General features: G+C 43.2%; 1 protein-coding gene across 11 annotated transcripts in view; it reads right to left on the bottom strand.

Annotated features, from left to right (window-relative positions):
- The window catches only part of uimc1 (ubiquitin interaction motif containing 1), a 132,498-nt gene that overhangs the window by 75,208 nt on the left and 41,079 nt on the right, over nt 1-16,211 (bottom strand). The window lies entirely within an intron of this gene.

The raw sequence follows: 16,211 nt of genomic DNA, 5'->3' as shown, positions 1-16,211 counted from the left end.
ACTGTTAATCGATTCCTTTTTATTTTAGAAGTATAACTAATTATTTGTCCTCTCAAATAGGCTTTCATAGCATCCCATAATACAAACTTACTTTGAACAGAATTAGAATTTTCTTTCAAAAAAATTAATTTGTTTTTTAAAAAATCAATAAATTCCATATTTTTAACAGCTATTTGAATTTTCTCAGAAGTTTCATATGTAAAATATAACAGAGAATGATCTGAAATCACCCTACTTTTATATTCCGCTTGTTGTATTTTCCCTTGTAAATGTTCCGATACTAAAAGGAAGTCAATCCTTGAAAACGATTCATGTCTAAATGAATAAAAGGAAAAATCTTTCTCTGTCAGATTAAGACGTCTCCAAATATCTACTAAATTAAGATCTTTCATCAATGCTTGAATCTGAATTGCCGTCCTGGATTTTTTAACTTTCTTCGGAGATTTATCTAATAAAGGTTCAAAAACACAATTAAAATCACCACCAACTAAAATATTATCATTAGCCTGACCCAAACATAAAAATGCATCCAAAATAAATACTTCATCATCTGCATTTGGAGCATAAATATTAAGTAAAGTCCAAAATTCACTAAAAATCTTACAATTCAATTTAAGATGGAATCTTGCCTTTTCCTCCATTGATTGTAATTCAAAAGATTAATTTTTATGTATCAAAATTGCTACACCTTTAGATCTAGAATTAAATGAAGAATATACATGCCCAACCCAGTCCATTTTTAATTTCACGCTTTCCTTCACATTCAAATGTGTTTCTTGTAAAAAGGCAATATCAATTTTCATTTTCTTAATATACGCCAAGACTCGCTTACATTTAATCAAACTATTTAATCCTCGAACATTAAAAGTAGTAAACCTCAACTTTGACATATCTACTATTATTGCTAAATACCAATAATATCTTTATATAGAAACAAATCAATGTATATAGGCCCTCCAATTAAAAAAATCACAAATTAAAAACTAAAAGAAAATTTAAAAATTAAAAATAATAAAGAAAAAAAAGAAAATCCCCCCCCCCAAAAAAAACTACCAAAAGGTAGTAATCCCCTAAACAAAAATTGGGTGTGGGTCACCCACCAGTGGCTGATGACTAGTAAAGAACTTAGTGCACATGTGGGTCACCCACCAGTGGCTGATGACTAGTAAAGAACTTAGTGCACATCTCTCCCTCCCCAGCCAAACAGTCAGTAACATCAAAATCTCATAATAACAAAAGAAAAAATAGAAGTAAAAAATTCTTCTTTTCATCCAGAAGATTCCAATCTCGAAGATCCCATTTCAGGAGGTAGACTCTTTCCATTCCCGTTTTTCCCATTTCTGCCATTTCTTCTGTTTCCAGAGCAACCAGATTTTTCTTTAGGAGATAATGGTGGGTTACGTCTTTGTCCCCTTATTCTGCTTTGATTTTCCAAATAATATATTTTTTCTTTCTAGCTCCTTCTCACGTTCTCCTAATTCTATGACTGATTTTCCACCTTCAATACTTTTTCTGTGTCAGAAGTCACTTGTTGTTTACAGTCCAAAAAAGCAGTCTGAATTTATAAAAATTTATAAAAATTCACACGTGCCTTCATACCAGCATTCATTTGAACCATTTCATTCATTTGAGATGTCAACAAATCCATTCCAGGTTTTATAACAACTTGAATAGCTGCCTTCAATTGTGATTCAGTAAAGTTCAGCTCTGCTCTCTCTGACATAGTGGCAGAACAAGGTAACTGCAGCTCCTGCTGCAATTCAACAAAAGGCATTTTAAAAGATTTACTGCAGGTCTGGACTCCCAGCGACGGCATCCCGACTTCTTCAGGGAGTCGCCGCTAGTCTCCCCCCGCATCTTGTTGTCTTTTCATCCATTCGCAAAGAAAAACTACTTCTTCAGATTGTAATGCTGCCTGATGCATTTCCTTTTCATCCTCCACAGGTGATCCTTGGGATTTAGGCAATGAAGAAGTTGAGCCTGGAGCTGCAAGTCATCTCGGCCCCAAATCTTCAGCACTTTGAAAATGTATTTTCTTTTGAACTTGAGATTTAGCCTTTTTATCATTAGTGCCCATAATAATTCCTTAATACTTTAAACTAAAATTTAAAAAATTTAAACTTGGAAACAAAGGCTTAAAAAACAGGTATTTAAAAGTCTGGCCAGAGAGGTCGAGATTGCACGTCTAGACTCTACGCCATCTTGCCACGCCCCCCTATTTTCATGTTTAAAGATAATTAAAAGCAACTTGTGCTTAAGTAACCATTTGTCTTGGTGAGTATCTATTGCTGCTGGGTTTTGGGATCCTCTGGGCTTGTAACACGCTGAAGAAATATGGGAGACAAGAAGATGGAGGAGGAACTAAATGAGTATTTAACATCAGTCTTCACTGTGGAAAACATTAGCAGTGTGCCAGATGTTGAAAGATATAAGGGAATGGAAGTAAGTGTAGTTATTATTTCAAGGGAGGTATTGAGAAATGGTTGGCATAGTGATTAGCAGAATGCCTTTACAGTGCAGCGAAAGGGATTTGGGTTCAAATCCTGCGCTGTCTGTAAGCAGTTGGTATTTTCTCCCCATGTCTGCGTGGGTTTTCCCTGGGGGCTCCGGTTTCCTCCCACTGTTCGAAATGTAGAGGGAGTGAAGATTAATTGGATGTGAATTGGGTGGCACAGACTCGTGGGCCAAAATGGCCTGTTACCATGCTGCATGTCTAATTTTTTATTAATTTTAAAAGCTGAATGATCTAAGGATTGACAAGTCTCCCACATCAGATGGATCGAATCCTTGAGATCTGAAGAAGTAGTGGAAGAGATTGCGGAGGTAATTATTTTTCAGGAATCAATAGATTCAGGCATGGTTTCAGAGACAGGAAAATTCCAAATGTCACCCTCTTATTCAAGAAGGAATGGAGGCAGCAGAAAGGAACTTATAGGCTGGTTAGCCTGATGTTGGTGTTTGTGAAAATGCTGGAGATACATGATAAGATAGGCTAAAGAGTGGTTCTCAACCTTTTTCTTTCCACTCATATTCCACTTTAATTAAGTAAACCCTATGCCATAGGTGGTCTGTGATTAGTAAGGGATTGCTTAAGGTGGGATGTAGGTGGAAAGAAAGTGTGAAAACCATTGTTTTAATCATACCTAATTGAATCATTATGTGCATGATTTCATAACTCAAAAGGAAATGGGCCAATGACAATTTTTCTCAAGCAAAATATTTCAGTAATAATTGGGTCAAGAGCAGTGATTCTCAACCTTCCCTTCCTATTCACATCCCACCTTAAGCAATCCTTACTAATCACAGAGCATTGATGGCATAGGGATTATTAAAGTGGAATGTGAGTGGGAAGAAAAAGGTTGAGAACCACTGTGCTAAAGTCAACGCGATTTCTTTAATGGACACAACTGCTTGACAAACTTAATGGAATTCTTTGAGGAAGTGACAAGCAGGCTGTATAAAGGTGATGAAGTGGATGATGTGGATTTGGATTTTCAGAAGGCCTTTGACAAAGTGTGCACGAGACTACTTAAGACAAGAACCCATGTATGGCAGGAAACATGCTTGGCAGGAAGCAGAGAGACAAAATACAGGGATCAAATTGTGGAAGGCTGCCAGTTGCTTGTGTTGTTCCACAGGGGATTGGTATTTGGGTTGCTTCTTTTATGTTCTATATCAGTGGTTCTCAACCTTTTTCTTTGGCTGATATAATTACACCTAAAAGAGAACTAAACACTCCCTACCCCATAGCCCTCTATTTTTCTTTCATCCATGTACCAAAGAATCGAAAATGCCCCAATTGTTTGAGCCTCCACCATCACTGCTGCCAATGCACCCACAATTTTGTGTGAAAAACTTGAAAAAATAAAAAATAGAAAAATTGAAAAAATAGAACGTAAAAAAAATAGAGGAGTATTGTGTAAAAATACTCCTCTAAAGCCTCTTCTATTCACTTTGTTTTGATGTCCTCCGGTGTTTGCTGCTCCCACCCTAGGAAAAAATGTTGGATGTTTACCTTATCTCTGCCTCTCATAATCTTGCTAAGTATCCTACCATTAACCATACACTCTGCCTTCAAGCTTGATTTTCCAAAATACATCTTTCTGCCCAACTTTTGCATTGTCTGTATCCTGGTTTAACCTATGAAAACATTCTACACTATCCACAACACCACCAGCTTCATATCATTTGCAAACTTTCTCAATCATCTTTCTTCAACCAAGTCATGTATTAAAAAATCACCAAGGGCAGGGGTCCCAGAACAGATCCCTGCAGAACTCCATGAGTCCCGGGCCTTCAGCCACAATACTTTCCATTCACTACTACTCTCTGCTTTCTGTAGGCAAGCTAATTCTGAATCCACACAGCCAAGATTCCATGGATCTCATAACTTTCTGAAAGAGTCTCTCATGGGGGAACTTGTCAAATGTGTTACTAAAATCAATATACACCACATCTAGCACCCCATCTTTATCAATTTATTTTGTTACCTCCTCAAAAATTAGGCCTTAATAAAGCTCTACTGACTATCCAAGAAAAGACTGTACTTCTCTAAATGTCTATAAATCCTGTCCTTAAGAATCTTGTCCAATAGTTTGCCCACCACTGATGCAAGAGTCAATGTTCTATAATTCCCAGGTTTCTATTTTTTTTTAAAAAGGGAACCACATTTGCCATACTCTGGCACCTCCCCAGAAGCCAAGAAAGAGGCCTTGCTGCAGAGCCAACAGTCAGGGAAGCGGATGGAGAAGAAGGGATTGTTATCCAAGGAGATACCTGCTCACGGGAAATCTGCTTTTATTATGCAGGGTCGCGACGTTAGCAAAAGGGGGAAACGACGGGAACACGAATAAAACATAGAGCTTAGCCTGACTACACTACATTACGTGTGTGTGTGTGTGTGTGTGTGTGTGTGTGTGTGTGTGTGTGTGTGTGTGTGTGTGTGTGTGTGTGTGTGTGTGTGTGTGTGTGCGTGCGTGCGTGCGTGCGTGCGTGCGTGCGTGCGTGCTTCTTCCTTTGTGTAGCATGCGGCTACAGTTAGTGACCCCAACAATTTAGATGGCGAACCAGCACCAGTCCACGCAGTCGCTCTCAAGCTGCCAACCTCTGGATGAGTCAACCACATGGACCAAGCTGTGGCACAGTTCCAGATCCGGGAGGTCACAGCATGTGGTGAGCACTCAGGACAAGGCGAGTCAGGTGGTCAACTTCATCCAGGAACCCCCATTGGAAGGCACAATCACTGCCTTCAAGGACTTGCTTATCGAGACCCTCGAGCTCTCGCGGCACGAGAGAGCAGCACGTCTTCTCCACCTGGTTGGACAAGGAGACAGACACCCCACCCCCCACCTCCCCATCAGCTCTCATGAACGAGATCCTGGCCCTCCTAAGCAAACTCAAGCCCTGCATCAGGTTCGAGCAGGCATTCCTGGAGCAATTGCCAGAAAGCATCCAACTGGTCCTGGCAGATGTTTACTTCAGCGTTCCCCAGAAAGTCACAGCACAAGCGGACATTCTGTGGAGACAGAAAAGAGAGTGCTCGCCGTCCATGAGGCTGGTCGCTAAACTCCGCAGGCAGACCTGTGAAGACCTGTTGAGAGAACAGCAGCCCCACAGAGGAGGCAATCCCAACAACCAGTGGTGCTTCTTCCACCAGAGATGGGGCTCCGGAGCTTGCTGGTGCAAGCCGCCATGCACATTCCAGGGAAATGCCAAGGCCAGCCATCGCTAATTGCCATGATGGCTGGTCAACAAGATGGCCTGCTGTACATCTGGGACCGCCAGTCCAAATGATATTTCCTCGTAGACACAGGAGCAGAGGTCAGTGTCCTGCCCTCATCGGGACAGGATACCAGGAACAGGCAGTCGGGCACCCATGCCAAAAACAGCACAATCAGAACCTATGGTACAAGCAAGGTCCAACTGCAGTTGGGAGGCAGCCTTTTCTCATGGATGTTCATGCTGCCCGCAGTGGAACAGCCGCTCCTCGGGGTAGACCCTGCATGCCCATAGCCTGGTCGTGGACATCAAGGGTCAGCCCTCAAAGATGCTAAGCTCCCAGGACTCCACCTAGACTCCATGCAGCGATTGACAAATAAATACGCCAAAGGCCTGGCCAATTTCCATGAAGTGCTCATCCCCTAATTCAACCCAATGATGCCCCGGCACAGAGTACAGCACCATATCCTGACACAGGGCCCGCCGCTACATGCAAGAATAAGACGCTTTCCTTCGAAGAAGCTCCAGCTGGCAAAGGAAGAATTCAAGGAGCTCGGCATCATATGACGGTCGGACAGCCAATGGGCTTCTCCCCTGCATATAGTGCCCAAAGCAACTGGGGGCTGGACACCATGCGGCAACTACCACCTGCTCGAAAAGGCCACACCGGATCAATACCCTGTGCTGCACATCCAGGACTTTGCAGCTAACCTGCACAGGGCAAAGATCTTTTCCAAAGTGGACCTCGTGCGGGGATATCATCACCAAGATGATATCCCCAAGACCGCCATCATCATCCGTTCGGCCTGTTCGAATTCCTTCAAATGCCCTTCGGGCTGAAGAACACGGCACAGACCTTCAAGCGGCTAATAGATGCAGTGGGCCGAGAAGGTACTAAAAAGAACACAATGCACCTCCATAACCTCTACACCCGATTGAGCGAGTTCGGCTTGACGATCAACCCAGCAAAATGCCAGTTCGAGTTGGAGGCCCTCGACTTCCTGGGCTACAGAATAACCAGGGAAGAAGCCACATCTCTACCCAGCAAAGTGGAGGCCGTCTGGAACATTCCTAGGCCCATCACAACCAAGGGACTACTGGAGTTTGAAGAGATTATCAACTTCTGCCACAGATTTATCCCCTCAGCTGCCCAGATCATGCGGCCCTTGTTTGCCCACATGGCATGGTGAGTCAGCGGAGGCCTTCATGAAGGCCAAGGCACCCCTGGCAGGTGCTGCTCTTCTGGCACAACCAAGAGCAGACGCTCCAACGGCCCTGAGGGTGGATATCTCAGGAACGGTGATCGGCAGAGTTCTGGAGCAGCAGATCGAAGAAAGTTAGCGGCTGCTGGCTTTCTTCAGCAAACATCTGCAGCCTCCAGAACTGAAGTACAGCACTTTCGACAAAGAGCTGCTGGCACTGTACTTAGCCATCAGCTACTTTATGTACTTCTTAGAGGGCAGGTCTTTCACGGCCTTCACAAGTCCACTAGCCTCTGACTTTTGCCTTGGCTAAAATCTTGGACCCCTGGTCAGCCCGCAAGCAACAATATCTATCTTACATCTCGGAGTACACCACAGATGTAAGGCACATCTCCGGCAAGGACAATGTGGTGGCCAATGCACTGTCCAGACAAAGTATCCATGCACTATCAAGAGGAGTGGACTTCGTGGCACTGGTGGAGGCGCAGCAGGGCGATGAGGAGATGCCCCAATATAGGACTCCCATATCGGGACTGCAGCTCCAGGATATCCAAGTCGGCACAGGTACCACCATCCTCCTGTGTGACATGGTCACCGGCCAGATCAGACCATGATCGCAGTAGCTTGGAGACAGCAGGTTTTCAATTCTATCCATGACTGGCTCACCCGTCCATCAGAATCACTGTCAGGCTGGTGGCCAGCAAATACATATGGCATGGATTACAGAAACAGGTCAGTGAGTGGGTGAAGGCATGGACAGAGTACCTAACAACCAAGGTACAACTGAATACCAAGACCCCACCTCAGCATTTCATGCCTGCGGAGCAAAGGTTCAACCACATCCATGTGGACATAGTGGAACCCTTGCCAGTATCCCAGGGTTTCTGCTGCCTGTTCACAATGGTAGACCGCTTCACCAGGTGGCCAGAAGCAGAACCACTGGCAGACATGTCCACAACCTCATGATCTAGAGCCTTCATCTCATCCTGAGTGGCACGGTTCAGATTACTGTCCCACGTCACATCCGACAGAGGGCCCTAGTTCACATCACATCCATGACCTCGCCAGCCTGTGGGATGCCCGGCTGCATCACACAACAGCCTACCACCCAGTCAAATGGGTTGGTGGAGCATTTCCACAGGCACCTCAATGCTGCATTCATGACTAGACTCCAAGGACCTAACTGGGTAGACAAACTACCACGGGCACTGTTGTGTATCTGCACAGCATCCAAGGAGGACCTCAACACCTCTTCACCACACTCATATATGGAGCTCCACTGGTGGCCCCGGAAGAATTGGTACCGTCCCCAGGTGAACAACAAGATGACTCAGCAGCATTCTTCCGCAGACTGAGGGAAAGAGTCAGCAACCTGGCCCCAACTCCACCTTCCAGGCACAGACAAGCGAGAACCAACATAGCCGAAGACCTACAAGACTGTGAGTATCTTTTCATCCACAGGGGTCCACATCATCCACTGTTGCAGAGGCCATATGAGGGTTTGTTCCAGGTCATCGGTATCAACTGAGCCTCGTTTGACCTGGAGGTCGAAGGCAAGATGGAAGTCTTCACTATGGATAGGCTAAAGCGAGCACACCTGCACCCAACTTGCCCGGTCGAGATGCCAGCACCACCAGGCTACTGAAGCCTGCAGAGATTCTGCTCCAGACACTAAAGACAACATCACCGGTTCTGGTGGAGGGTCATGTGGAATCTACACTGACACAGCAATCAAGCCGGCGCTCTGGACTTAAGGCCAGCAGCCGCGTAGTGGCATTGACCCCAACAAGTAAACCGGTGGACGGACGGCAAGGGCAACTTAAATGCTAGCAACCCTAAAATGGCACTGGCCTTGCTGCACAGCCAAAAGTCTGGAACAGCACATTGGTAGAAGGGATTATTATTCAAGAAGGAACGCCCGCATGGCAACAACCACTTTTGTTATGAGGATTGTGACGTAAACAAAAGGGGGAAACGGTGGGAATGTGGTGAGTAAGTGTTACAGCAGATAGTTATATTAAAGGCATGGAAATCAGAAATGAAATCAGCGCAGGTAAATTTCCTTTAGTCTGCAAAGAGTCACCATTAGTATTGCCTGGTGCCCCTTATAAGGAAAGAAATGCAAAATGGAGTTCCTTCAGAGTCACCAAATGTCTATGGATTCACCTCCAGTACTCCTGCAGCCTTTGCATCTGCACAAACCTTCTTCTATCTGTTGGCAACCTGAGCTCTAGAACCAAACCGACAATACAATCAGGAAGCCTTTAGCACCGATGCCCTTCAGGAGTCATTCCTACCTTCAGCACCTTCTCAAAACCCGGTCCCAATACATGGTTCCCATAAGCCAGTCTCTAGTAGCCTATTTGGGCCATTTGACTGCATCTCCAACAGCCCTCAATTCGTGTGGGTCCTTCAGCCACTATGTCCCTCACTGGTCTGCTGCCTTGGCCACCATCCATAAGGGCCATCTCCTCTGCTGCTTCTTCTCCATACATAGGACATATTCAGTAAATGGTGGGGCACTGAGGAGTACCGAGGAGCAAAGAGATCTTGGAACACAGATACAACTCCGATTATCCAATGTAATGACAATGATCATGTTTGCATTGCTACTAGCAATGTCTTAAGGATCATAGTTCCTGTTTGATTATTGTTGGCTGCCAGCAGGGGGCTCACACAGATGGAGAGACTGCAGTATGAGAGCAGCCTCATGGTTGCTGCTTACAACAACTTGAAAGTAAAGAACCTTTTCCTTCATCCATGTGTTGTTTAAGAATTCACACATAGAAATACAAGATGAAGCAAGGTGTCAGAAGTGGGATAAAGGAAATTAGAAGAAAAGACTTTAAAAGGTAAAATCTAAAGTTAGTAACTGATCAGTGGAAGTAGCTCTCCACAAATTAGTAAGAGAAAGAGAAACTAACAAAGTGTAAAATGGAAGGATTACATCCACCAGCAAAACTTCAGTTGACAGGTAATATGGCTGAAAACTGGAACAGATCCAAACAACATTTTGGATTGTATTAGCGGCAATTGGGGCTCACGATAAAAATTATAAAGTGAAAGCGTCCGTTTTCTTACGTCGTGGGTAATGAAACCCTGGAGATGTATAATAACTTCTCATTTGCTCCTGAAGGAGACAAAATTAAATTGGAAAAAAATAATGGAACCTTTTGAGGCATACTACATACCTAAATGATGTCTGAGAGGCACAAATATTTCACATGTATAGAAAATGGAAGAAAGTATTGATCAGTATGCGATTGAATTGAGAAACAGAAGCAAAATGTGTGAATTTGGTGGACTTACCGACTTGCTGATAAAGACAGACTTGTGTGTGGTATTCCAGATAATAGTCTAAAGGAAAGACTGCTGAGAGTAAAATCTAGACCTGGAAAAAGCCATCGCACTCTGTAGGGCTACAGAAACTGTAAAAACATAGTGAAATTAGCTGCAATGTGGATGCAGTGAGCAAGAACGGCATAAATTGTTTAATAAAAAGAGCACCAAAGTGCAAAGAGAGGCGTGGCCAGCAAACAGAAATGAAAGGGACAATCAAAAGACATCTACCAAAAATGTGTCCAGCATATGAAAGATGGGCTACATGTGCAAGAAAAAAACCCAATATGCCCGTTGCTGTACAACAAAGCAATGTTCATGCAGTAGATGAAAGGGAGATAGAGGAATTCTATGTAGACGTTGTGACTGAAAACAAGAAAGAAAACAGAGACTGGATGTTGAGATTAAAAATGAATGACATATACATTTCAGTTAAATTGGATACTGGACCACAAATTAATATAATATCAGAGACTGATTTTTAAGATTAAACCCAGAACAAAGATGTATGGAACAAAAGTGAAGGTGACAGGATGTTCAGGTACTGATATACCAGTGCAAGGAGAATGCATGGCCAAAGTGAAACACAAGGACAAAGAGGAGCATATGCTAGCATTCATCGTGGTACCAACGCATGTGCAGGCCACATTAGGTTTAACAGCCTGTGAGAAATTGAACCTGGTATAAATTGAAATTGCGTTGTGGAACGCAAAGTAGTTGAACTTATGAAAGAGGACAATGACCTTTTTCAGGTTCTAGGCTGCCTTCCAGAAGTGGATAAATGTGTGCCACTGGTAATACATCCATGCAGAAAACTTCCATTTGCACCTCAAAAGCAACTAAAGACGGAGTTGGACATGATGGAAAGACTGAACATGACTTAGAAGATAGATGAGTCAATGAGAAGTTAGGTGAGTTCACTCGTTGGTGTGGACAAGAAGAATGGAAAGCTTAGAATATACCTGGATCCAAGAGATCAAAACAGAGCCATAAAGAGAACATTTAAACTTTCGACACATGAAGAAATAATGTCACAGTTTGCGAATGCAAAGTTTTTTAGCAAGTTGGATGCATTATTAGGGTTTTGGCAGTTAAAACTGGATGAAGCAAGTTCAAGTCTGTGCACGTTCAATAGTCAATTTGGCAGATACAGATTCCTAATGTTACCATTCAGAATTGCTTCAGCTCCTGAAGTGTATCACAAAACTATCCATATGGTCTATGAGCACCTGGATGGAGTTGCTACCTCAAAGGATAACATCATAGTATGGGGAACCATGAGAATGGAGCATGAACAGAGACTATGGAAAGTGCTGGAAGCAACAAGGAAAGCAAACCTGAAGCTGAATAGAGAGAAATGCCAGCTCAGGGTGACAGAACTAATATTTGTAGGAGATACTGGTGGATATCAAGTGCACCTGGCTGGTGCACGCCCGGACATTTCAGTCACTCTCACTCAAGGGCATTGAACTAACCAGCCCCCACTCGGTGATTACTGCTGACAACGAATTCGCTCAGGTCCTAGCATCACCATGCCTCACCAGAACGCAAACATGGGGTGAGGCACCAAATCGTTACAGAAGGCCCTCCCCTCCATACCATGGGTCTCCCACCTGAGAAAGTCAACCTAGCCAGGAATGAGTTCAAAACTATGGAAGAACTATGCATTGTGCGGTGCTCCAATAGTCCTTGGCCCTTCCCTCTCCACATGGTCCCCAAGGTAGCGTGTGGTTAGAAGACATGTGGAGACTACTGCCACCTCAACAAGGCCACCATACCAGACAGATATCTCATGCCCCATATCCAAGACTCCACCGCTAACATGCAAGGGGCACGGATATTCCCAATGGTGGATCTCATAAGAGGTTATCACCAGATCCTGGTACACCCCAAACGCATCCCAAAAACCGCAATCATAACCCTTTTTGGATTGTTAGAATTTCTCCGCATGCCCTTCGGGTTACTGTTTAAGAAGGGATTGCTTGTCAAATGCACAATATATCAAAACAAATATCAACTCAGGTGAATCAAAGATTTATGGAGATGAAAATAAAAATGAATACAGTGTGATGAAATGTCAACTGTGAAACAGGAAATGAGTGATATTAATAGATGTATAAAATCAGTTGATACTGTGCAAGTTAATTTTAAGAAAATTGAAACAGCCTTTTCTGAGTGTCAAAATCAGGTGGAACGTAATAGAGGAAAAAATGGAAAAAGTGGAAGCTTCTTTTGTAGATTGGGGGAATTCAAATAAGAGATTAAATGAAGAAGATTAAGGTGGTGACAAATGGACAGATTTCTTGGACACGTTCAACTTGACAGGGCTGCCCGTTGTCACCAGCCTTATGTGTTGGTTATTGAACTGTTGGCTCAGGCTATTAGACAAAATGAAGAAATTAGAGGGATGAGGGTTGAGAATGAAGAATATAAAATTAACATTTGTGGACAATGTGTTGGTATACTTGACGGAACCGGAACGGTCATTGAAACAATTGCAAGAGTGTTTGCTGAAATTTGGAGAATTATCGGGATATAAATTTAATTGGGATAAAAGAGAAATTTTACCAGTTGGAGTGGGTGATTATTCTGAATTTAAAACTATTACAAAATTAAGGTGGACAAGAAAAATTATGGATACTAATGATCAATCATTATATCAATTAAATTATGTACCTATATTAAGACAAATTAAAGCAGATTTGATTAAGTGGAATTATAATCCATTAACTTTGATTGGTTGGGTTAATTGTATTAAAGTGAATATTTTTACTCGAATTCAATATTTATTTCAGTCAATACCTTGTTTACTTTCGAAGGGTTTTTTTCAGGATTTGAATAAAGTAGTGCGAGAGTTTTTATGGAAAGGTAAATTAGCTCGAGTGGCGTTGCATAGACTTACATGGAAGTATACATTGGGTGGACAACAATTATCACATTTTCAAAACTATTATGAAGCGGCCCAGTTGAAGTTTATTAGTAGATTGATGGATTTAGATCAGCCTCCTAGCTGGTCTAAAGTGGTGATGGCATGTATTTCTAGGTTGAGATACATGAATTTATATTTTGTTGGAATTTGATTTTGTTATAGCAATATGATATGCCGATATTGAAACATTTGTTAAAGATTTGGATTAAAAACACAGGGTTTTTAATTGTGTTAGGGTCGACAGATAAATTATCAATTTTAACTCCATTGTATAATCATCAGCTTATTCCTTTTTCAATGTTTAATAATCATTTAAAGATTTGGGATTCTAAAGGTATAAAGACAATACAAGATTGTTTTGTAGAGGGGCAATTTCTTTCTTTTAATCAATTGAGAGAAAGATTTGATATACTAGTAAATTCTTTGTTTGCTCATTATCAACTTAGAGCTTTGATAAAAGATAATTATGGTAGAGAGATGATTTTACTTACTTTGTCGAGATTTGAATCTTTGATTTCCTCTGTACCAAAAAAGAGTTATACTTCAGTTATGTATAATTTGTTACAAGATAGTATGGATAAGTCAGTTTGGGAAAAATCTAAACTTAAATGGAAGAGTGATTTAGTATTTATTTTTCCCGATGATGATTGGGCGAATATGTGTCAGGACAATGTAATTAAATTGACTAATGTAAGATATGGAATGGTTAATTATAATTTTTTACATCATTTATATTTGACCCCAGAAAAGCTAAAAAAAAAAAATGGGTTTAGTAATTCGGATTCTTGTTTTAGATGTAGCTCATGTATTGGAACTTTTCTACATGCTGTTTGGACTTGTGTTAAAGTTCAATCATTTTGGCAAGGAATTAAAGTCGTTTTGGAAAAATTATATAATTTTTAGATCCAACGATATTGTTAGATCCAACGATTTTTTTTGTTGGGAAATTTGTATTCGTTAAGGGGAATGGGGTTGGACAAAATTCAAATTGCTTTTGTACTTTTGGTGTTATCAGTAGCGTGTAAATGTGTTGCTAGTACTTGGAAAGATGATACTGAGATTAATATATCACGTTGGCACAATGAATTGAAAGTATGTATTGTCATGGAAGAAATTACTTATAATTTACATAATTATTCTTCTTTTGTTAGTAAGTGATCTCCATATTTGAAATATATGCACTTAGATATACTTTGAAATGTTATTAACATTTATAATATTATATATATAAAATCTTTTTTTTTGCTCCCCTTAAGGGAGTTGGTTGTAGGGTGGGATGGGTGTTAATGTAAAATATGTTTTTCATGATTATTTCTATACTGTATGTTATGGGTTTTTTTATTATCTTTTAAATAAAATTTGGCAAAAGAACAATGGTTCCTTAAACAAAATTTGTTTCATTCTCTAGGTACAGAACAAGATCAACACTTAACTTATCAACACTAAGTTACTTACACAATTCCTTCCCCCCAAACTAATCTAAGCACAAGTGTGTGTAATGTGTTTTCAAGAAAGTCCTTTTTACTGGCTACAGTTTCCAGTATCTTCAATCCTGTGCACAGAATCAAACAGTCATTACATTTAAGCAAACTTCAGTGCTTTACTTAAGCCACTTTCAGGTGGCAACAATACCTGACTGTAAAGCTGCCTATTCTACTCTTATGCAGTTGTTGGGTGGCCACCTGAAAGTGCAGAACCCAGCCAGGAGGTTTACCTACCTAACCCTTCTGCTGTAGGTATAATATCCTGCTCCGAGAATCCCCTGTTGCACCTGAAAGCAGCACCATGCAAAGCTGCTAGAAGCTTTCATGTGCCTAGCAGGGGGCGGGTTGATGACAGTCAGCTGGCGACCCAACTCTCAACTGCCTGACAGTCCCCCGGCATGGGATGATAGGGCAGGAGCAGCCGGTGCAGGTCTACAGCCCCATAGTCCCCCACTGGCCGCCCCAGCCCTGTAGTCCCCCGCCAGCCGCCCCAGCCCAGTAGTTCCCCGCCGGCCTCCCCACCCCAGTAGTCCCCCGCCAGCCGCCCCAGGTCCATAGTCCCCGCCGACCGCCCCATCCCCGTAGTCCCCCACTGGCTGCCCCAGCCGTGAAGTCACGCGCCAGGGGGCTGTCAGGCAGCGAGGAGGGGGCTGTCAGGCAACGAGGAGGGGGCTGTCAGGCAGCAGGGAGGCAAGCTGTCAGATGGTTGCCCCTCGCTTCAGACCTTTCAAGTGGCAGAACACCCCCTTCAATGCTGCCACCTGAACGTCCTTCGCAGACACCTGCAGCCTGCTCCGGAGCCGCATTCTCCAGGCAATTCCACCTGATAATGGCTCTAGAATTACCAGGCAGGAAAGTTGTGGAGTGTTTGAAGCCGCTTTCAGGTGCATCCTCCACCTTAAAGACAGCTGCAGGAGTGGATCCCAGCCTGAAGACTCAGCTTTCAGTTGGCAGCCCTAAAAAGCTGCTACAGCCCACCTGAAAGGACCTGTTTTTCCAGAGGCGCCACATAGCACTTCTACATCTGAAGGAGGTGGGGCAACTGGTTCCACTGATCATAAATATGTGGCATAGCAATGGCTGTCTTCCCTACCCATAATCCCCCACACAGGTGGAACCGCTCTGTTTCCCACACAGTTTCAGCTGCGTAGGGTTTTATGGGTAGGGAAGACTGCCATTACTTTGCACGTTAAGCAGCAGAGAATGGCCCTGGTGCAGGAGCGGAGAGCAGGGCCATAACCGCCCTTGCGCTGATCTCGACATTTCCCGCCAGCTGTCTCTGTCCCCATTCCCCCGCCGGCTGCCCTTGCCCTGCTGCCTGAAGCCCCCCTCACTGCTGCCTGACAGCCGACCCTACCCCACTGTCTGACAGCCACCCCACGCTGTGCCCGATAGCAATCCCTCCCGCCCCACTGCCTGACATCCGCCCCCATCCTGCTGCCCGACAGCCCCCTGGTGGGGTACATCGGGGCAGGGGCAACCAGTGGGGGATGCCGTTGCAGGGGCAGCGGGGAGGGGGCTGTCGGTCAGCGGGGAGAG

The sequence above is a fragment of the Narcine bancroftii genome, chromosome 9 (genome assembly GCF_036971445.1).
Source record: "Narcine bancroftii isolate sNarBan1 chromosome 9, sNarBan1.hap1, whole genome shotgun sequence".
In the NCBI taxonomy this organism is placed as follows: domain Eukaryota; kingdom Metazoa; phylum Chordata; class Chondrichthyes; order Torpediniformes; family Narcinidae; genus Narcine; species Narcine bancroftii.
This window is presented reverse-complemented; position numbering and strand designations above follow the sequence as displayed.